General features: G+C 36.4%; 1 protein-coding gene across 2 annotated transcripts in view; it reads right to left on the bottom strand.

Annotated features, from left to right (window-relative positions):
- Window positions 1-25,011, bottom strand: part of ROCK1 (Rho associated coiled-coil containing protein kinase 1) — a 146,551-nt gene that overhangs the window by 115,149 nt on the left and 6,391 nt on the right. The gene's annotated exons all lie outside the window — the stretch shown is intronic.

The raw sequence follows: 25,011 nt of genomic DNA, 5'->3' as shown, positions 1-25,011 counted from the left end.
TCACAAGGAATGGCAGTCAAAGCACGTAGTCCCACTGCTCCTTCACTCAATTTTAAGATTTATGCAGGAAGGAAAGCTACCCTCTACTTTCACATGTCCATCATATAGCTTAATCATCAGTATAAGAATTACAGAGGAGAAAACGTAGGAGAGGAGTCAATCAATGTCAAAGAATTACAATAATTAAATTCTTTGCTACTTATAATTGAAAAATGATAGTAGGCCAGTTATAGCAGTGTATTTTGAAAGAAGCTAGTCACACTAGAGAAGTATTTTCACATAAACACACAAAGGCAGGCATAATTAGTGACAAGTATAACATTTTACAAGAATCTCTAAAGAATGGACATTTCACATTTCTTAAGAAGTGCTGGTATTAGGAGGGGGAAAAGCACCAGTTGTGTTATCTCACAACAGAGTTTAAGCAAAGGAGAAACAGAAGAAAATTATTCAACTGAACACCTCTGCAAACTTTAGTCTCTGGATAGTTTTAAATTACAAAAGTAAGATTCCTGTGTAAAATATCATTTAGGATTAGATCCATTAGTAATAATACATTTGTTATAAGGTATGAGACTATAATGGCACTAAGAAAGGAAAATATATTATGTATAAAAAGCATCAATTTGTTTTTTGAATTTGTAAAATTTCAAAATCAAAATTGTTACTTATTTCTAAATAAGAAATATTTTTTGAGAAACTGAAAAAAAAAAAAATCCATTAAAACTATGGCAGTAAAACCAGGGCTTCTGGAACTTCGCTGGTGGTCCAGCAGTTAAGAATCCGCCTTCCAATGCAGGGGACACATGTTAGATCCCTGGTCAGGGAACTAAGATCCCACATGCCGTGGGGCAACTAAGCCCATGCAACATAACTAGAGAAGCCCATGCGCTGCAACGAAAAGACCCCTCCCCACCGCATGCCGCAACTAAGACCCAACGCAGCCAAATAAATAAATAAACATTGGGGGGGGGGGGAAAAAAACAGGGCTTCTGAAAACCAAACTGCTTCTAAAATAGGCTGACTTTTTTTTCTTTTTTTTTGACTGCTGTCAAATGTTTGATGACAGAGGATGTACCATTTGAAGAAAATATTTTGGGTCCATGTTAATCTCTTTGTTAGGTAAAGAGATAAGAAATTTCTCAAAATTAAATCACTGATATGAAAATGGAAACAGATTTTCCTCAGGGAATTTTAACAACTTCTGATATTAAATACAATTAAAATCTGTTTAACCAATGTGACTATACTACATACATGCCAATATTCCCTAGGACAATTATAGTACAAAAAATTAAGTATTCCAAATACTTAGTAAAACATACAGTGGCTCTTCCCAATCAATCTCAAACTATACCTTTCCACCCTCATATTCTGTATATACATATATCTAGGCTTGAGCCACAGTGTGCTACCAGTCATCTCCCAAATGGCCCATGCTCACTCTATCCCACTGCCTTTGCACCTGCTCTTTTCTCCAGCTGGGATGTGAATATTTATGTTTAGACTGCCTCAAATGTTTGTGCTGCCTTCCCCAACACTCTGAGAAAATGTTAAAAAATAAAACACCTATGTGCTTCCTATTTAGGAATTACCGTACTTGTTACATTGTAATTATTTAAGTCAGCCTCCTCCTCTGTAGGAAAACAGAGACAGTAATAGTAATAATAATGAAGATAGTAATAGTAAAATACTTCCTGTCTCTGCAAGTTCACTGGTTAGTAGGTAGAAAAAGTAAATAATACAGGATCCTCAGTGTTACAAAGTAGATACTACACAGAGAAAGGACTGCTTAATCAATTGGGGCTTCATAAAAGAGATGAAATATGAGTTGATTTTTTTTCTCTTTAACCATTTTTTTATATTGAAGTATAGTTAATTTACAATGTTGTGTTACTTTCAGGTGTACAGCAGTGATGCAGTTATACTTATATCTATCTATTCTTTTTCACATTCTTTTCCATTATAAGTTGTTACAAGATATTGAATATAGTTCCCTGTGCTTGTTTATCCATTTTATATAAAGTAGTATGAGTTAATCCCAAACTCCTAATTTATCTCCACTCCCCAATCTCCTTTGGTAACCATAAGTTTGTTTTCTATGTCTGTGAGTCTGTTTTGTAAATAAGTTCATTTGTATTATTTTTTAAGAGTCCACATATAAGTGATATCATATGATATTTGTCCTTCTCTGTCTGATTTACTTCACTTAATATGGTAATATCTAGGTATTTCATTGTTTTTTATGGCTGAGTAATATTCAATTGTACTGATATATATATACCACATCTTCTTTATCCATCTGTCGATGGACATTTAGGTTGCTTCCATGTCTTGGCTATTGTACATAGTGCTGCTATGAACACTGGGGTGCATGTATCCTTTCCAATTAGAGTTTTCTCTGGATATATGCCCAGGAGTGGGATTGCAGGATCATATGGTAACTCTATTTTTAGTTTTTTTGAGGAATCTCCATACTGTTCTCCATAGTGGTTACACCAATTTACATTCCCACCAACAGCGTAAAGAGGGTTCATTTTTCTCCACACCCTCTCCAGCATTTATTATTTGTAGACTTTTCAATGATGGCCATTTTGACCAGTGTGAGAATATACCTCATTGTAGTTTTAATTTGCATTTCTCTAATAATTAGCGATGCTGGGCATCTTTTTATGTGCCTATTGGCCCTCTGTATGTCTTCTTTGGAGAAATGTCTACTTAGGTCTTCTGCCCATTTTTTTTTTATTAATTAATTTATTTATTTATTTTTGGCTGCTTTGGGTCTTCGTTGCTGCACGCAGGCTTTCTCTAGTTGCAGCGAGTGGTGGCTACTCTTCGTTGCAGTGCATGGGGTTCTCATTGTGGTGGCTTCTCTTGTTGCAGAGCACAGGCTCTAGGTGCGTGGGCTTCAGTAGTTGTGGCACGTGGGCTCAGCAATTGTGGCTCATGGGCTCTAGAGCGCAGGCTCAGCAGTTGTGGTGCATGGGCCTAGTTGCTCCACGGTATGCAGGATCTTCCTGAACCAGGGCTCGAACCCGTTTCCCCTGCATTGGCAGGCGAATTCTTAACCACTGCGTCACCAAGAAGTCCCTTCTGCCCACTTTTTGATTGGATTGTTTGTTTTCTTAATATTAAGCTGTATGTATATTTTGGAAATTAATCTATTTTCTTCCAATCCGTAGGCTGTCTTCTCGTTTTTTTTTATGGTTTCCTTTGCTGTGCAAAAGCTTTTAAGTTTAATTAGGTTCCATTTGTTTGAGCTGATCTTTAAAGAAGAGAATTCAGAAAGAGTAAGTTGGAGGTGGGGCAAGGCAATCTAGAGAGAAGAAAGGCAAGAAAAGTTTAGAGAATGAGAGTAGGATGCTCTGGTCCCATAGGGTGAGAAGGAGGAGGTACAGGAAACAATGCTCTGAAGATGGACTACAGAATGTGTATTAAAGGTATAACATACCATGCTAAGAATTTCAGTATTTATCTTATGATATCCACTTGGAACCACAGGAATTTTGGGGAGACGAAGAGTGACATGACTGTTTTTTATTTTATCAAAGTCTGACAATGATAAAGACAGCGGATTAGAACAGGAAGAGACAGGTGGAAAAGGAAGCAATTAGGAGGATACTGTGGTAATACAAGCATAGGAAGATATCAATACAAGTCTGAACTAAACTGGGGCAATAGGAATGGAGGATTAGAAGCAAAAGAACCTGATGAATGACTGAAAGAGGGACAGGAAGGATTAAGAATGATTATATAATTATAAGAATGACTATCTATCTTCTAGTTTAGGTAAGACGACAGTGACTTCATTAACCAAGGCAGAGAATACAATCTGGAGAGAAAAGATAAAGATGTTAGATATACTGAATTTGAGGTCCCTGTAGGATAGCTGCCATTTTATGGATAACTAGATGCAGTTAAAAATATGAGTTTTGAGTTCAACAGAGAGACTGGACTGTGATATAGATTTGGAAGTCATGAGAATACACTGAAATCCACGATAACAGATGCAATTACCCAACAAGTGTAAACAAAGGGGAAAATGGAAAAAGAGTGAACAATAGCGTCCTGGGAAACATTAACATCTGAGAGATAAGCAGAGCAAACGTGACCAATGAGCAATAAGAGAGGTGGGGAAGGGAGATATAATAGCATCATGAAAGCTGAACTAACTCTAGAAGGAACTTAAGAGCAAAGCAAAATGCCACCATGAGGTCAACTAGAATGAAAAATGCAAAAGGAGGCAAATAATTTGTGATTAAAATGTCACTGATGATAGTTGTACAACAATATAATGCCACTGAACTGTACACTCAGAAGTAATTAAAATAAGTTTCACGTTATATATATTTTGCCACAACTTTTAAAAAAACTCACTATTGGACATCAGCAAAACGGCAGACTAGGAAACTCCAAACTCTCATTCCCCCAAAGAAATGTGAAAAAAAACCCAGAAGCTCTCTGAACCAACTTTGTAAGAGCTCAGGAAAACAAAGGTTAAGAGCAATCAAGCAAATATCCAATCAAGTAAAAACCATATTCAAATGGTAGGAAAGCTTTGTGACATGTTTACTCACTGTTACCCCACTCTCTCCCGGAGTGGGGGTGGTCTTGGTCTTGAGTAGGTAACAGATTGGTTCCCACTTCCCCCACCTTGAACCTGAGGGAGCAGAGTTAAGACCGTATTTGTAAACTATTATGTATGTCTGTTTTAACCCATCTGGGGGATGCCTGAAGGACCAAGGCAAGGACCTTTCTGTTTTGTGTAACTAAGAATACAGGTAGACAAAGCAGTGGGGGCACAGCTCATAAAAGCTACGTGACAACTATAAACCCCACAGACTCCTGAGGCAAGAGATTATGGTAGAGACATACAATAGACCATCTAGGCCCAGGGAAGCTGGAGTGAGACTCTTTGGGAAATTCTTCTTTCAAAGGTCAATATCAACCTTAAATAGAATGCTTCTCAGAGTGGAAGGGGCATAAACCAGCTTATAATGGGTAGAAAAGTTAATGGAAAAGGAACAAATGAAATAATGTCCAAAAGAAATGAGAAAGATTAGAAGCTTACATGATTTAAAACCTATATTTGATGAAATACTTTTAGGTAGAAGAGACATATTTTTATAGAATAAAAATGATTAAGTGAGGTTCCAAAAAAAATGTAAGGGAGGACAGAATTAAGATACAAAGTTGATACATCAACCTTATAAAAAAGAAAAAGACTTCTATATAATCAGTATCCTGTCAAAAGGGCACGGAGTCATATTCCAATCTAGAACACTTAATAGTCACCGTGATCTTAAGCAAGTTATCTAACCCTTCACAGCCTCAGTGTTCTCATCTGTAAAATAAGGATAACAACAATAACTACCACATAGGTCTGTTGTATTGTAAGAAACTGATATATCCTAAGAAGTCACAGAAATATACTCATGGATAATTTCAAAGAGGATCTGCCTCCCTATCACTTTAACAGTTTATAGGTATGGGTGAACACAAGCTAGACTTTGTGTTGGCATGAATAACTGAAAAAGTTCAGGTGGTTTGATTTTGTTTTGCGGGAGAGAGTTTATTTTTCAAATTTTTCCTTCAAGTGTCTGATTCGTTTCTTTGGGGAAAAATAAAGCACGTCATATGTTTAGTTAGCAGTAGTATAAAAACATTTTTCAAAAAAACCAGCTCATCAAATTTGTAAATGAAAGTGAGAAAAACAAGCTGATTTCCAGCCAACTATACTTGACTAATAAAATATGAAATGCACTTTCCCCTCCCAGGCTAAAGCCTTTTATTGAGTCGTAGAAATGGCTTGGGGAATCTTCATTTTTGAGTCCTTGTTACCATTAGGTTGGTACTCGTCAAAGAGCCAAATCCATTGGTTATTTTAATAAACACCAGTGTGTGATCTTGACTATTTAATAAAGAGGAAAGGGATGTAAAGCAATGCTTCCCTTCAAAGGCAGCAAAATGACTCACTTGCCATGTGTGCTTCATGTCACCCTAATCAGCATATATAGTTACAACGTGGTATAATTTTTCAGAATGATTGTATTTTGCTGTTGAATTAAAAAATAAAATAATATTGTTTAAAATAAAAGTAAACAGCTCGCTGTTATCTTTTTAAAGTTCCTATACAAATTTTCATAAAACTAGACCTTGATCATGGTGGGAAAAAAAAGAATGAACAGAGACTCAGAGACCTGGGTAATCATAACAAAAGATTTAATATCACTGGAGGTCCAGAAGGAGAAAAGATAATGGGACTAAAAAAGACTGAAATAAATGAAGGCTAAAAATTCCCTACATTTGGCAAAAGACATAAACCTCTAGATTGAAGAACCTAACAGGATATATCCAAAGAAATCCAAACCAACAACAAAAACCTGTCAAAGTAGAATTCTATATCCAAAAAAAACAAACAAGATAATCTCAGATGAAAAAAAACTAAGTGATTTGTGACAAGCAGACCTATCCTAAAACAATGTAGCTGACATACAATATTAAAGGAAATTCTTCAAATAGAAAATGATAAAAGAAAGAATCTTGGGATAAGAGGAAGAATGAATGAAAAAGTAAAAATACAGGAAAATACAACACACTTTCATTCTCTTGAAAGTTGAAGCAAAAAATTTTAATATGACCTGTTTCTCATTGTTTCTCATATAAAAAGACATTAAACATGAATATATTATATACTAGGACGGTAAAGGAACATAAAGAAGATAACTCTACCCTTCACTCGAACTAATAAAATGTCAACACCAATCAAATGTGGTAAGTTATATATGTCTAATTGAATACCTAGAGTAACCAAATAAAAAAGCTATACAAAGAAATACACACAAAAGCATAATAGGTAAAGAAGCCTGTTTCCCCCATTTGGTTGGAAGAATATGATGAACCTTCATTGTTAAATTCTAATTCTGGAACATAAGATTACATCGTAAGTTGCCCAGGATAAAATCAGTGGCATCTACCTGTGTACCAAAGCTCTCAGACTTACGATTGGAAAAAAATTCTTTCCTTTGAAGCCTCTCCAGCTTGTGTGATAGTAACCTCATTATGTGAAGACCCCTGAGCCAAGAATGACTCAAGCCTGAAGAGGCTTCCATCTTCTACCACAGTGATGGCTGGCGCCTGTTCACATTCCAACACTCTCACACACACACACACACACACACACACACACACACACACACACAGAGGCAATGACAATAGTCATTAGCTGCTCTAAGAAGGGATACTGGACTAGAATGGAAAGAGGTCTTAGTTGTAAAATAAGGGCTTGGACTTCCAGTATAAGATGAATAAGTCCTGGGGATGTAATGTACAGCAGTGACTACAGTTAACAATACTGTGTTGAATATTTGAAAGCTGCTAAGAGAGTATAACTTAAAAGTTCTCTTCATATATAATTTACTACATGAACAAGCTAAAGAAGAAAAATCACATGATATTAACAGATGCATAAAAAGTATTTGACAAAATCCAACTCCTATTCATGAGAAAAATTCTCAGAAAACTAGAAATAGAGGTGAACTTCCTCAACTTATAAAGAACATCTACAAAAAAACCTGAAACTAACATCATACTTAATGGCAAAAATCTATGATATCCCTCATATCAAAAATCAAGAACAAGGCAAGGATGTCCTTTCTCACACTCTTAATTTAACATAGCACTGGAACTCACAGCCAGCTCAATAAAGTAAGGGAAATAAAAGGCATACATATCAGAAAAGAAGAAATAAAATTGTCCATATTTACAGATGGTATTATTGTCTATGAGGAAAATCACAAGGAAGCTACAGCACAAAAATAAACAAAAAACACCTAGAACTAATAAGTGAGTTCCACAAGGTCATAAGATATAAGATCAACATTCAAAAACAACTGTATTTCTGTATATTAGCAATGAACATGAAGAAACCAAAATTAAAAACGCAATGCCATTTACATTTACTCAGATAAAAAAAGAATATTTACGAATAAATCTAACAAAGCAAATATAGAATTTATGCTGAAAACTACAAAATACTGATGAAAGAAATTTTTAAAAGATCTAAATAAATGGAGAGACATATGGTGTTCATGGATTGGAAGACTCAACATAGTAAAGACATCAATCCTCCCAATACTGACGTATAGGTTTAACACAATTCCTATCAAATCCCAGCAAGAGTTTTTGTACATGTTGTAGATATAGGCAAGATTGTTCTAAAATTTATATGGAAAAGCTAAGGAACTAGAAAAGCTAAAACAATTTTGAGAAAGAAAAATGTGTAGGAATAACCGTACCCAAGTTTAAGACCTACACAGCTACAATAATCAAGACAGGGTGCGCTACTCATGGAAGGACACACATACAGTACTCCCTTGGCATCTCTGGGGGATTGTTTCTAGGACCCATGCAAATACCTAAATCCAAAGATGCTCAAGTCCGTTAAATAAAATGGCACAGTGGAATTCCCTGGTAGTCCAGTGGTTAGGACTTGGTGCTTTCACTGCTGGAGCCCGGTTCGATCCAGTCTGGAAACTAAGGTCCTGCAAGCTGCACGGTGCGGAAAAAAAAAAAAAAAAAAAAAAAGCATAGCCTTTGTATATATTATCCACACATCCTCCCCTATACTTTAAATCATCTCTAGATTACTTATAATACCTAATACAATGAAAATGCTATGTAAATAGTTGCAATTACAATGTAAATGTTATGTAAATAACTGCTGACTACAGGCAAATACAAGTTTTGCTTTTTGAAACTTTCTGGATTTTTTTTCCCAGACTGTTTTCAGTCTGCAGTTGGTTGAATCTGTGGATGTGAAAATTGTGGATACAGTGGGCCAACTGTATAGATCAATGGAACAGAATAGAAAACCAAGAAACAGACCCACACAAGTATAGCCAAATGATTTTTGACAAGGTACAAAAGCAATTCAATGGAGGAAGGTAGTCTTTTTAATAAATGTTTTGGAGAATTGGATATCCATTAAAAAATCATTAAAAAAATGAACCTCAATCTAAACTTCACACCTCACACAAAAATTAACTCAAATTGGATCAATCATTTAAATGTTAAAGTGTTTAGGAAAACAGGGTAAAATCTTTGAGAACTACAACTTAGTGAAAGCTTCTGAAACATGACACAAAATGTATTTTAAAAATCTAAAAAATTTTTGATAAATTGGACTTTGTCGAAAATAACTTTTGCTCTGCAAAAGATCTAGGTAAAAGGATGAAAAGACAAGCCAAATACTGGGGAAAATCTTTTGCAAACCATATATATTAGAATAATTGAATAACTCTCAAAACTCAACAATAAAAAACAATCTGAGCAACTGACAAATCTCCAAAATCTACAAGCAGCTCATGCAGCTCGATATCAAAAAGACAAACAACCCAATCCAAAAATGGGCAGAAGACCTAAATAGACATTTCTACAAAGAAGATATACAAATTGCCAACAAACACATGAAACGATGCTCAAGATCACTCATAACTCATCATTAGAGAAATTCAAATCAAAACTACAATAAGGTATCACCTTACACCAGTCAGAATGGCCATCATCAAAAAATCTACAAACAATAAATGCTGGAGAGGGTGTGGAAAAAAGGGAACCCTCTTGCACTGCTGGTGGGAATGTAAATTGATACAGCCACCATGGAGAACAGTACGGAGGTTCCTTAAAAAACTAAAAATAGAACTACCATGCGACCCAGCAATCCCACTACTGGGCATATACGATGAGAAAACCATAATTCAAAAAGAGTCATGTATCACAATGTTCATTGCAGCTCTATTTACAACAGCCAGGACACGGAAGCAACCTAAGTGTCCATCAACAGATGAACAGATAAAGAAGATGTGGCACATATATACAATGGAATATTACTCAGCCATAAAAAGAAACAAAACTGAGTTATTTGTAGTGAGGTGGATGGACCCAGAGTCTGTCATACAAAATGAAGTTAGAAAGAGAAAAACAAATACTGTATGGTAACACATATATATGGAATCTAAAAAAAAAATTTTTTAAAAATTGGTTCTGAAGAACCTAGGGGCAGGACAGGAATAAAGACGCAGACATAAGAGAATGGACTTGAGGACACGGGGAGAGGGAAGGGTAAGCTGGGACAAAGTGAGAGAGTGGCATGGACATATATACACTACCAAATGTAAAATAGATAGCTAGTGGGAAGCAGCTACATAGCACAGGGAGATAAGCTCGGTTCTTTGTGACTACCTAGAGGGGTGGAATAGGGAGGGTGGGAGGGAAACCCAAGAGGGAGGAGATATGGGGATATATGTATATGTATAGCTGATTCACTTTGCTATAAAGCAGAAACTAACACACCATTGTAAAGCAATTATACTCCAATAAAGATGTTAAAAACAAAACAAAATCTGATTAGAAAATGGGAGAAAGATATAGACAGACATTTCACCAAAGAGGATGTACTGACTGGCAAATAACTGCATGAAAAGATGCTAAATATCATTAGCCATTAAATAAATATAAATTAAAGTCATTATGAAATATCACTATATACTCATTACAACTAATAAGAAAAATAGTTACAATACCAATGCTGATGAGAATGCAGAGAAACTGTATCTCTCATACATTGCAGGGTGGTATATAAAATGGTAGAGCTACTCTGGAAAATAGTTTTACAGCCACTATCATATGACCTAACATTTGCACTCATGGGCATTTATCCCAGAGAAATGAAAACACTGTACATGCAAAAACCTGCACACAAATGCTCATAGCAGCTTTATCTCTAATAGCCAAAAAATGGAAACAACAAAAATTATCTTCAGTAGGTAAATGGCTAAACAGACTGTGGTATATCCACACTATGGAATGATACCCTGCTATAAAAAGGAATGAACTACTGATTCCTGCAACAATGGGGATGGATCTCAGGGGCTTTATGAGGAGTGAAAAAAACAATCTCAAGCGGTTGTATACTGTATGATTTTTTTCTAATAACATTCTTCAAATGATAAAATTATACAGATGGAGAACAGATTAGTGGGTTTCCAGGGGTTAGGGATATGGGGGGGGGGATATGACTATATAGAAGTAACACAGGGAAATCTTTGTGGTGATGGAATAGTTCTGTATCTTGATTGTAGCAGTGGCTACAGGAATCTACACATGTGGAAAAATGGCACAGAACTGTACACACACATCAAACCAATTGCAATTTGCTGGTTTTGATACTGTCCCAAGGTTATGCATAATGTAACCATCAAGGGAAACTGGGTGAAGGGTGCACTAGACCTCTCTGCACTATATTTGTAACTTCCTGTAAATCTGTAATTATTTCAAAACAAAAAGTTAAAGACAAATGACAGATGCCAATAGCAAAATGACACACAGGTTGGAATTATCTAACAAAGACTTTTAAAACAGCTATTATTAAAATGCTCCCCAAAATAAGGGCAAACACTTGGAATTAATGGTTAGACAGCGTAAGCAATAAAAAAAGAACTAAATGGAAAATTCAGAAGGGAAAAATACAATGACCAAAATGAAAAGCACACCCTCGATAAGCTCAAAAGCAACACAGAGATGACAAGAGAAAAGACTCAGTATGCGGGCATACCTTGGAGATGGTGTGGGTTTGATTCCAGACTACCACAATGAAGCAAATATTGCAATAAAGCCAGTCATACAAATTTTTTAGTTTCCCAGTGCATATAAAATTTATGTTTATGCTATACTGCAGTTTATCAACTGTGCAATAATATTATATCTAAAAAACAATGCACACACCTTAATTTTAAAATACCCTACTGCTAAAAAATGCTAACCATCATTTGAGCCTTCAGTAGTCATGGTACTAACATCAAAGATTACTAATCACAGATCCCCATAATAAATATAATAATGAAAAAGGTTGAAATGTTGCAAGAATTACCAAAATGTGACATAAAGACACAACGTGAGCAAATGTTGTTGGAAAAATGGCACCACCAGACTTGATGAACACAGCGTTGTCACAAACATGTAAAAATTGCAGTATCTGTGAAGTGCAAAAAAGCAAAGCACAATAAAATGAGGTACGCCTGTACCTGAAGATACATCAGTAAAAATGATCTAATCAACAAAGGAAAAAAAAATTGTTTTTAAATGAACAGAGCCCCAGGGACCTGTGGGAAAACAACAGAAAGGGGAACATTTGTGCTATTAAGAGTCCCAAAAGGACAGGAGAAAGAGTTTAGTGCAGTGAAAATATTTAAAGAAACAAAGGTTGAAAATTTCCCATATTTGCTACTGATTCAAGCTCAGTGAACCCCAATAGGATAAACCCAAAGGAACCTACTTCTAGACATATCATAATCAAACTGCTTAAAACTAAAAACAAAGAAAATACCTTGAGGACAACCAGAAAAAAATGACCTTACTTACAGGGGGAGAATGAATTGGATACCTGAAGATTTCTCACCAGAAACTATGTGAAACCTCTGAAAGAAGTGGAACAGCATTTTTAAAGTATCAAAAGGAAAGAACTATCAATCCAAAATTCTATAGCCACTGAAAATATACTTTAGGAATGAAAATGAAATAAAAACAGCCTGAGAGGAAGGAAAACTATGAAAATTCATAGCCAGCTAACTTGCTGTAAAAGGACTACTTAAAAAAAAAAAAAACACCACCTCATAAAGGAAGTTCTTCAGACAAAAGGAAAACAATAGTGGAAGGAAACTTGGAACATGAGGTAAGAAGAGCAACCAAAATGATAAATTTACCTATTCTTCTCCTATTGAGTTATTTAAAATATATTTGACCAATGAAGACAAAAATTATAACATTTTCTGACGGGATTTTCAATGTGTATAGCTGAAATACATAAGACAACTACAACATAAAGGGGAGGGGTGAAGGGGCATTTATGGTGGTAAGGTTCCTACATTCCTTAAAAAGTGGTAGCATACTGTGAAAAGTCAGGCATGTATACTGAAATCCCTAGAACAGCAACCATTAAAAAAACTGCATAAAAAATATCATCAAAAACACAGGGACTTCCCCGGTGGCACAGTGGTTAAGAATCCGCCTGCCAATGCAGGGGATACGGGTTTGAGCCTTGCTCCAGGAAGATCCCACATGCCACGGGGCAGCTGGGCTCATGTGCCACAACTACTGAAGCCTGTGTGCCTAGAGCCCGTGCTCTATAACAAGAGAAGCCACCACAATGAGAAGCCTACGCACAGCAATGAAGAGTGGCCCCCGCATGCCACAATTAGAGAAAGCTCATGCGCAGCAACGAAGACCCAACTCAGCCAAAAATAAATAAATAATAAATAAATTTATTTAACAACCCCACACACAATATATAAACTAAAATGGATACTAAAAAAATGTATAAATAACCCAAAAGAAGACAAGAAAGAGAAACAGGAACAAAACACAAAGGGAAGAAGTACAAAATAAGTAATAAAATGGGAGACAAACCCAAACACGTTAATACTACATTAAATGGGAATACTCTTAACACACTGACTAAAAGACAGATCATCAGAATGGATTTTTAAAAACAAATCCATTAGGGAATCCCTGGCAGTCCAGTGGTTAGGACTCTGCACTTTCACTGCCAGGGCCAGGTTCAGTCCCTGGTCAGGGAACTAAGATCCCACAAGCCACACGGCACAGACACATTAAAAAAAAAAAAAAAAAAAAAAAAGTCATTTGCAGTATGGAATCTGAAACTGTATCAATGAACTTTTTGCGCTCACTTTGTAATATTTAAATTAAATGGTGGACTTCCCTGGTGGCGCAGTGGTTGAGAGGCCGCCTGCCAATGCAGGGGACACGGGTTTGATCCCTAGTCCAGGAAGATCCCATATGCCACGGAGCAACTAAGCCCGTGTGCCACAACTACTGAGCCTGCGCTCTAGAGCCCAAGAGCCACAACTACTCAGCCCACATGCAACAACTACTAAAGCCTGCACGCCTAGAGCCCATGCTCCACAACAAGCGAAGCCACCGCAATGAGAAGCCCGCACACCACAATGAAGAGTGGCCCCCAATCGCCGCAACTAGAGAAAGCCCGCGTGCAGCAATGAAGACCTAACACAGCCAAAAATAAATTAATTAATTAAAAAAAAAATTTAACGGCCTACCTTGTACTTCGAGTAGATCTTTTACTCATCGATGATTTTATAATTGGTCATTGAGAAAATATTGGCTCTTCCAAAAAATTATGAGCTCTTCCAAATGTTGATACATTTCATCACACAATGTTCAAAAATCACATTTATTAATGTCACCACCAACTACATGAGAAAAGTCTTTAGGCACTGGAAAGCTGTCAAGCTCAGGGTGGCAAATACAAGTTTTCCAAAATTCTAATTTTCACATAAAAGCTCTAATTTTATCACTGGCCACAAATATTACCAGTTGTTTTTCAATCATCACATTTCAAAATTCAGACAGCACAGGTCCTTCCCAAGTGACACATACATACATAAGTGAAGCCACACACAGACACATCCCTCATATTCAAAGGCCATATTACTGACAGTAGCAAATAAATGTTTAGTTCTGTCATAGGACTACTAATCCTTTCACCAAATATTTTTTTTTTAAAAATTCAGGTTAATTGAGGTATAATTTACGTAAAATAAAATTCATCCTTTTTAGGTTTATAGTTCAATGAATTTCGACAAACAGCTGTATAACCACCACCACTACCACAATCAAGATACAGAACACTTCCATCACCCTAAACGTTCCCTTGTACCTCTTTGCAGTCAATCCCCTAGCCCATCCCTAGCCCCTGATAAATGTTCAGTTCTGTTATAGGACAGTAATCCCTGCACCAAATACACAGATATTAATTTTTTTAACATGTTCCCAAAGTCATCCCGTATCTTATTTGATACCAATTCAGTAAAATGTTACTACTGTCTACTGTTAAATTAATGTGCATGATGGTGTCATTAATCATCATGCATCATTTTATTCTACTTCAGATCACCATGCTTCATGGCTTAGATTGCCTACCAATACTCACTTTCCAGACGTGTCAAATCCGACAAAGATATGTTTTAGCAGAAAGCTGTTTGAACCTTGCAATAAATACATTGCACAGTCAATCAAAGAACTGACTCCCATCCCTTACCCAGTCAAGTTCTAGACCACTGCTTCTGAAGTAAAATACTACAGAACTTACTTACCTTCCCCCTCCAACCTAGTCAATAAACATTTAGCAAGATCTTTTCCCTACTACTATATACCTCATCTTCCCCACTCCATTCTTTACCAATGCCCATACTTTTCAATTTAAATGTTTTTCACTTTGTGCAGTCTGTGTACAAAGCACTCTCCTAAGTGCTGTGGAAACACTTCTCTTTGTGGCATGTTATCTACAACTTTGATGCTCTTTCCATTATACTACAGACGAAGGATCTTTGAAAGCCTGCCAGTTACTGATGATACGCTGTTATGTCAGGCAATTCATTTACCTTTTCTAAGGTTTACTTTAATTTATAAAGAATAATATCTGCATCAGCCAGCCCATGGGATTGTTGTAAAGATTAAATAAAATAATGAATGTGCAAAGTCTTATAAAGATGAATATATTGGCTTTTGGCTCCCCATCCAAAATTAAAAGATATTGGGGGGCTTCCCTGGTGGCGCAGTGGTTGAGAGTCCGCCTGCCGATGCAGGGGACATGGGTTTGTGCCCTGGTCCGGGAGGGTCCCACATGCCGCGGAGCGGCTGGGCCCGTGAGCTGTGGCCGCTGAGCCTGCACGTCCGGAGCCTGTGCTCCACAACAGGAGAGGCCATGACAGTGAGAGGCCCGCATACCACAAAAAAAATAAGTAAATAAAAATAAAAAATAAAAGATATTGGGGAGAGGGGGAACCCACCTATACCTTTATACATACCATTTGTAGTTTTAAAATATATTATCCCCCTAGAACAGATACAGCTTAGATTTAAATAAATTACCAATTACACCGTATCTCTTAACCTCATGTCAGCTGTTCTTGGCTTTCATCACAGAAACAAACAAAAACATTTTCTAGTAATTCAACAACAAACAAATATTTATTGAAAACTTAAAATATGCCAGGCACTGCTCGTGGAACTAGTGACACATCAGTGAACCAGACAGACAATCAGATACCTGCTCTCATGGAGCTTACATGTTGAGCATCAATATCTCAATATATAATAGCTCAGAAGCCCACGAGCTATTTAAGTAATTCAAATATGTTTTCATTTAGGAAAAAAATTTTAATCTCATAGGAACAGTAAATTTCCAATCTCTTTCGAATTTATTTTAAAAAATCTGTTTTTTAAATATACTATACTATTCTTTCATAGCCTATTCACATTTAAACAATTTCTTCATAAGTACTAAGAAAACAGGAGGTCCTTTCCTTTTAGCTGGCAAAGGAACAAGGTACTGGGGAGTTACAATGATGACTGAGGGTAACACTACTTGAATTCTTTATCAAATCTGATTTCCTGCCCCGCCTGAAATCAGATCAACCAAACAAACTAAAACAAAACCAGCTTTTTCAGAAAACGTTCATTCTTTTTCATATAACCTGTTCTTTCTTAAAACATATTTTTAAAAAGAGAAAATACTTTCTTAAAATGGAGGCAAGTTTTTTTCTATCCAATCCTACCACTTCCATCTATTTTGTTTTCCTCACAGCAGCTTCCCAAATGAGGTATATGCAGGAGGCATAATGTCTAGCTAATTGGCAACTATTCAATCCTTCCCAAACCTGGCTATGCAATCACCTAGACTCTGTTAAGAATACAAATTTCAGCATACTACATCTTCCAACTCCAATTCTCGTACGGTAAGGCTGTGGTGAGGCCTGCCAGAATCTGTATTTGGTTTTGATATGGTTGATCCATGAACAGGAATTTGGAAATCTTTCACTAAGTTACCCAAAGACTTATCACTAAGGCAAAGCAGCATACAGGTATCCTTTCATTAAAGGACCAAATGTTATCCCAGCTGTGGTCTTAAATTGGCAGTCTTTAGCAACTAGTTGACAATACTTATGCTAACTCTAATGTTAGATGACTTAACAATTTAGTAAAAACGTCATTTACAAAAAACATAAGGAAGAATAAACTATCATAACTTGGGTCTCTCTTGGTGAGGAATCTCCATCTAATATAGGAGATACTTGCTGTTTGCGACTGCCCAGCAGGTCATTTCCGCCTATCTTGGAAACTGAACTCCAATTTCCATCCCTCCCTCATGCAACTCTAATACTCTGTCTTGGAATAAGACGACTCACTCCCAGTTCTGAGACTGGAGCTCATGACGGAGGCCTACGCTTACCATCACACCATTCTTCTGACTACTGTGACCGGTTCAGATATGGGCACATGATCTAGTGGGCCAGATCAGTTAGAAACTCTATTTAAAGGTTAGAAGAAAAGACTTTTTCTTCCACTATGCCTGAACAAGCACTCATGGAAGCTAATGGCAAGTACCTTACAACCACAAGGAGTTATGTACCTGAGAAAGGAGACAATACTAAAGAAGCAGATTTGGAAAGCCAGCTCCCAGTCACATCATTTGAGCCCTGAAAAAAGACATTCCTGAAGCTAGAATCTACCTATCAAGTATTCAGAGGCAATAACATTCTTTGTTGTTTAAATTAATTTGGTTTGAGTTTTCAGTCCTTTACAATAAAGATTCCTAATTAATATAGGTAAAAAGGAGTAGAATCTCTATAGGCCCTTAGCTTTCAATTCACTAAATTAAGTGGCTACTCTGCCACTACTATAAGAAGAAAAGGGGCAGGGACTGAGCATGAATGCTACAATTACAAAAATAAGGCCATTGTTTTTATTTAGATTATAATTCATTTAATTATAATAAATATTTACTCTAAAACCACCTGAGAAAAGCTATATGAGGTTAATAACTTCATTCTCTTCTACTCAAAAAGATGATAGAAGCTATGGGGGACTGGGTTGAGACAGGTAATGCCAAAAGACCACCTAACAACCTAGAATGGCAGGATAAACTCCTACAAACAAAAAAGCTTTGGGGCCAGGGCAGAAGAGCACAGGGCAGAAGGGCAAAAGGGACCTAGGGGCAGCCATTTATCATCAGCTTACACAACTGTTTTTGTGAGGTTTCAAACCATGCTTTACAGATGATCACATTTAATGCTTACCACCACCCTATGAAATAAATTATTATTAACTCCCTTTCACAGACTGAAGAATAGGCTGTTGAAGAGAGTTTAAGCGATCCAGCCAAGGTCAAAAAAAGGAGGGAAGGGAGGAGTGGTATAAGGAGCATCTATGTTATAGTCTGCCTTGCCCCACTGCTCTTCTTTTCCTGGGAACTGCTTCCCCATTCTCATAGTTCTCTTGTGATCCTTATCACAAGAGATCAGTTGAGGGGTGAGCACCTGACCCAAGCTGAATCGATGCATCTTTTGCTCCAGAGCTCTGGATTTGAGACTCCAAGATTTAAAATCAGTGGTTGAAGCTGAAGCTGTTAGATATAAAGCTCCAGCGCTCTGGGCAACGGTATCTTCCACACAAGTGACTAAAACCAGTCTACAGTCCAAATGACAACACAAAGCAAGAATAAGAATAGAGAGAGAATGGCTTGTTTCCATTTGAGGCCCAAGTTCCAGTTCTTACTGAAGTTCAACTGAATCTTTATACTTTTAATGAGATCAGGTTTCTCTGACTCTAGAAATTCTTTTTGCCTAGGAAAATTCAAGTTGAGTGCTATCATGTATAACTGACAGCGTCCTAACTAATTCAGAGAGAAAGAACAGGGGAATGGGGGGGGGGGGCAGATAATCATTCACAACCATCAAAAAGTATTCATTGAACAATAATGTCCAAAATTACTAAGCCCTCATTAGTAATTCTCATTAGAGAGGTAAGACTAAACACTTTAGACTCATACAACACAGTTCTGATCAAGTTCTAAACTATATGAGACAGATTACAAGTACTATAGAAGTTCAAAAGAGAAAATAACAGTATAACACAGTTGTAACTTATGTTAGACTATAAAGATGAGAAAATTGGCGAGGAGGACATAGAGGAGAACTCAAAGGGAGAGAAAGATAAGGCCTGGTGGGAAAGAGCAGGCAACATGCTGTAGAAAGTGAGGAAATCCACCTGGAACATACAGTCTATTTTGGAGAATGGTAGGAATTAAGACTAAGTAAATAGGGAAGCTAAGACCACATGACCAAAAGCACTAAAGTTAAGAAAAAGAAAGATATAGTATGGACTATACTGGCAAACTGCTAGGGTGTCCCACTAAACCCAAGAATGTTGGGTTGAAAATTTCGACTTGAGTAGGGCAGAAATAAAAGAAAGCAAAAATCAGATTCAAGAAATATTTCAAATAAAGAATCCCATTCTACTCTTCTCCCAAGTTTCCAAGTACTAGTATTTCTAACTACAATGGAACCTTCATAAATCTGTAATATAAAGGTAGAGCAAGGAAAGGAGTAACTATTAACACCTGGATGAAACTACAGCACTTGCATATAAATTATTTCATTTAACCCTCATGATTAAACCTATGAAGTAAATATTATTATGATTCTCATTTTGCAGATTAAATATATTCAGGCTCAAAGAAGTTAGATAACTTGTCCAAGATCACTCAACTAAATAAAAAGTTGGCCTGTGGAATGGGGAAGTGGATAATAATGCTCTTGGTCAACACAAAAGTCCTTTTTCCCAGAACAAATTATGAAGACATATAATGAAAACGATGATGATTATGATAGCTAACATTAACTAAAGGCTGAGAACTATGCAAAGCATGTTACATGCACTAGCATTATCACATTTAATATTCCTAACAGCCCTATGAGAGTCTATGATTAATCTCATTTGAGGATGATGTAAGCATATGAGTCCTAAAAAAGTTAAGAATTTTGCCCAAACTCACAAGGCTACTAAGTGCCTGACCTGGTTGGCATTCAAAATCACAGTCTGACTGCAAAGCTCATGCTCTCAACCACTATGCTATATTGCCTCCATGACTAGATATTACTAGAAATAAACAAAGGAAATACAATTAGGATGAGATGAGTAAACACTTTTAGAGTGGATGATAAAAATTAGCGAAACATTTTCTTTGTCCTACTGTTACAGCATTAAAATTTTAAAAATTAACTAAAGGATAGAAGACATATCTAAAACAGAATTTCTTAATAAGGTTGGGAATTTAAATACACTTGTATCTAAAGACAGTTTGGAGATGGTTTCAACTACGGAATTTTGTACTATACTCCTAATGAAAACCAAGGGTCAGAGAGTAGATATTAGCTGTCCAAGGCCATACAATTTTTCAGTTTACAATTTACAGTGTCAACTAGAGAGTACAATTCTGTACTTCAGACCCCACCCACCATCACCCACCAACCATTCAGTTTTTCTTTCATTTATATCATACCCACATTCTTGGAAATTAAACAAATGTGTAATTATGTTAGTGTTGTTAGAACTAAGATCTTTCCATGTAAAAGCAAAAAATACAAAGTGATGATAAACATAAACTAGAATTATCAGTATAAAGTATTTTTTCTTCTTTCCAAAAATAAAATTTCACAGCCCTAATTATTAAACAAGGATAAGAAGCAATTTCAACCAGTAGTAATGAGTACTAGCATCCAGTTCCCCACTAAATGGCTGATTTCCAAGTCTGGGGAAAGAAATGCATGTACAAGATGAGCCTGGTCATCTTATTACACCAAGAAACAAGGAAGTTCCCTCAAAGATTATTAAGATCATAGACAAATAAGGTGGGAGTCAATGTAAAGAGGCTCCCATTAGTCAAAGACAGGACAAACTGAGCATAGCAAAGATGACAAAAATTGACCGAAACACATCAAATATATTTTTTAATGGTTTCCACAATGATGCCAAAAATAAAAAACAAAATAAAAGAGAGAAATAAATAAATGTTGGGTATATCTTATCCGCTGAACTTTATGGACTAGATTAATGAGTTCTTTTGCATACCAGCCTTTTAGGCAAAGGGAGACCACAGTAGGAGACAGTAGGGAGGGAGGCCGATAACAGCGGGGGATATATTCCCCTTGTTCCCTTACTGCCAGATCAACATGCTTCTATCTCTACTTAAAACCACAGTCCCTGCCAGAAAGCCCTCTCCGTAGAGCTACCCTTCCAATTGCTCTCTTCCCTTGTCATCCTAAAGGTGGTAGTAGCTCTTTCCCCACTGTTACTTGTCCCAGGGTACTGTACTACCCCTACTGATTTCCTTAAATACTGTCTATACATTTGTAGATAGTCCCTTTCTTAAATTTCCCTTAAATACCCAATTTGTGCCATGTCTAGCACACTAAACCTCCAAAATACCTCACTCTGAAAAGGGGCAATTAAAGAGAAAGACTAAAAGAATCTAAAAAAAAAAAAAAAAAGTTGATATATGTGTATGTATAACTGATTCACTTTGCCGTACACCTGAAACTAACACAACATTGTAAATCAACTATACTCCAATAAAAACCTAAAAAAAAAAAATTAAAAAAAAAATAAAAATAAAGAGAAAGACTGATGCATTCACCCTGTACTTTATGAACCCTATTTCACAGTAAGCAAACAGCCCTATAGACATGAGTAAACATTCTTAAATTCTTATATTCTCTTAACAGAAGAATTACAGTTAATAAATGTGAAAGGAATGACATAATTAGAAAACCATTATTTTGCTTTCCCTGATGAATAACTGCTTCAGCTAAAAATTATAAATGGATGGAACCATTAGCTGAAAGGATACTAAAGGATTTTACAAAGCAAGTTATTCAGGCTGTCACCACCTGAACACACTGATCAACCTTAGCATCACTAAAAGTGTGGGTCAGCCAGGTACTGTATGCCTCTTGATATGATACAAAAGAAAATACAATCTATGAAACACTCCTGACTAAAAGGTCAAAATAATTAAAACGAGTTTTTAGATCTAACTACCAACTTACAGGAAACATGGAAGATACAGGAGCAAGCTAAATGACATGACAAGGAAACAAACAAAAAAAATCCAGAATATGAAACACTGTATGGTACCAATGACCTAGTTTTTTCAACAAGACAATGGGGGTGGCAGATCGAGGAGATGGGGGAAAAAACTGCCCTACATTAAAAAGAGACTTAAAAGACCTAACAAACAAAAGCAACATGTAGACTTTGTCCGAATCTAGATTCTAATAAGGCGACTGCAAAAAAGACATCGTTTTAGACAACCAGAGAAATCTGAATATAAACTGGGAATTAATGGTACCAAGGTACTTTTAATTTTGTTAGACACGATAATGGCCATTGTGGTAATGTAAGAAAAAAAATTTTTTTGAAATGTTTACTGAAGTATGTAAGGGTGAAATGACAATATCTGGAATTTGGTTTAAAATATTTTTGCAAGAAAAAGGATGTTTGATGAAGCAAGTATGACAAAATTTTGAAAACTGCAGAATCTGAGTAATGGGGGTTCACTATGCTATTTTCCCTACTGGTGTATGTTTGAAATTTTTCATTTATAAAATTACCAAACAAAACAAAAATCCATGTTTTTTCCACTAAAACCATAGTTTTCAAACTTGAGCATGTCTAAGAATCCACATCTCATGCAGGATCCTAGGACTCATACCCCAAAATTCTGACTTTGTCTGGGCATGGGCTCAGGTTCCATTTTTAACAAGTCCTCAAGGGAATCCAGTACATACAATCTACAGACATATCTGAAAATTATACACTTAGACTAATTCACCACAAGTCTTTAAATATACTCCACCTAAGAGAAAAGACATGATCATATCTCTTACCTCCCCTTCAAGCCTTACCCCATTCATATCTGCTCATAACTTATCCTGTTCCTGGGACTGTAAGTTCCATGAAGGCAGAGCCCTTTGCTTTTACTCACCATGGGGTCCCCAGTGCCTACCAGAGCACCTAGCACACAGTACACAGCAAATAAATATTTGCTGAATAAATGAATTCATTATTCATTAATGAACGAATAACAGCAAAGAGAAAAAAGAAGAGTTAACTGTAGTTCACTATTTCAAAATTAGTTCCAGGGAACAATCTAAGATAAAATTTCAATTTCTTGCCAAAAATCAGTATAGAAAGTATGGAATAAAGACTATAAATAAAGTATGGGAATAACAATAAACTAAAATTAAATAATAAAAATAAACATAGGAATAAAGGAGGGACACAGGTTAGGGTATGCTTTAAAATATGATACATGTTTAAGACAACCTCTCTCCTAAGACATCAAACTTTGAATGTTAATTTGAACATTCAAGTTCCTACTAACTGTTTAGAAACTATTATGAAAATGTACTTACATCTCACAATCCCAAACAGGAAGGGCAGACACATTAGAAAAGTAAACTAGTACATGTATACATTTCAGTGGAAAACAGATAAGTAACTCAATTACTACTTTCTCTGTTTAAAAAGCACAAACCCCTACAATTATGACACAAGTCACAAATGCAAAAAAGAATAACTGCCAAATATAACAATTAAAAGTTATCTTAGGATGATCTTCCAAGGCTATGTAGAACTAGTTGCAAAAATAGCACTTACCAAAGATGGTTCCTATTCTTATACTTCTACCCCCAAATCACTTAACTTTAAAATTTTCCTTCTTAAATAATAAATCATAACTTTTTAAATGTTTATGGAATTATAATAAACAAAGACTTATAGAATTTTTAGAGACACAATGGACATTAGCAACTACATGGTCCAATTCTTCATTGGGGAAGATGAAGCCCGGATGAGAAAAAAGATTTACTTGGCTACACAGAGAGTTAACAGCAAAACAAGGATATGCCAGTGCTCTGAATTTCCAGTCCAGTGTACTTTTCACTATACCATGCTAACAGGATATTTTAAAAAATATTTTCCATTGTGAAATGCAGTAGTATCTGTTCACCTCCTTGTACATACATGTGTGGGGTATTCATCAGCTATGTTCTGGGCTTAAACTAAATGGATGTACCTCTTTTTTTAGTGGGGATGGTCATGGGGAAGGGGAGCTACTAGACTATCTTCAGCAACAGAACTCCGTATGTAGTATTTCCTGATATGTGGGCCTTTCTGTTATATATCAGAATCTCTAGTTTTTACCATATAAACACATCAAAATTTAAAATCATGAAATAAAACTAAATTGTAAAGTTATGCAAAATCTAATCTAAAACTGGGAATTGGGGCTTCCCTGGTGGCACAGTGGTTAAGAATCCACCTGCCAATGCAGGGGACATGGGTTCGAGCCCTGGTCCAGGACGATCCCACATGCTGCAGAGCAACTGAGCCCGTGCGCCACAACTACTGAGCCTGTGCTCTAGAGCCTGCAAGTCACAACTACTGAGCCCATGTGCCACAACTGCTGAGCCTGCGCTCTAGAGCCTGCAAGTCACAACTACTGAGCCCGCGAGCCTAGAGCCAGTGCTCCGCAACAAGAGAAGCCACCACAATGAGAAGCCCGCGCACCGCAACGAAGAGTAGCCCCCGCTGGCTGCAACCAGAGAAAGCCTGTGCACAGCAACGAAGACCCAACACAGCCAAAAAAAAATAAATTTTAAAAATAAATAAATAAAATAAAATAAAACTGGGAATTTACTCTTTGTTCATTATAAAATATTATCTGTGGTTCCTTCTTCTGGATTAAAAACAGCTCTGACTCAAGAGATTAATGAATGGCCCAATTCATGTCTCAGCTATTACTCTGAGCCACCTCTCTATACGCCCACAGGGTTCTTGTGGTGCAATAAGGGCTGTTTAACAGAATAGTGAAAGTATAAGATACACACAGAAAGAGAGTAAGATAACTAAATCTCTGTAAACCAGCTCCCAACTATCTTTTTTATCAATCTGAACCCTTAGCACAAAGTAGGTATGTTATAAATCATGACTAAATGAATAAACAATCTCCAAAAGCCCCTCCTCACTGAATCTCATCTAAATGTCTCCATTGTCAGTAACAACTGGCTTGGA

This window comes from Monodon monoceros, unplaced genomic scaffold (assembly GCF_005190385.1).
Source record: "Monodon monoceros isolate NGI ecotype Baffin Bay Population unplaced genomic scaffold, NGI_Narwhal_1 Super_Scaffold_1, whole genome shotgun sequence".
Classification (NCBI taxonomy): Eukaryota; Metazoa; Chordata; class Mammalia; order Artiodactyla; family Monodontidae; genus Monodon; species Monodon monoceros.
This window is presented reverse-complemented; position numbering and strand designations above follow the sequence as displayed.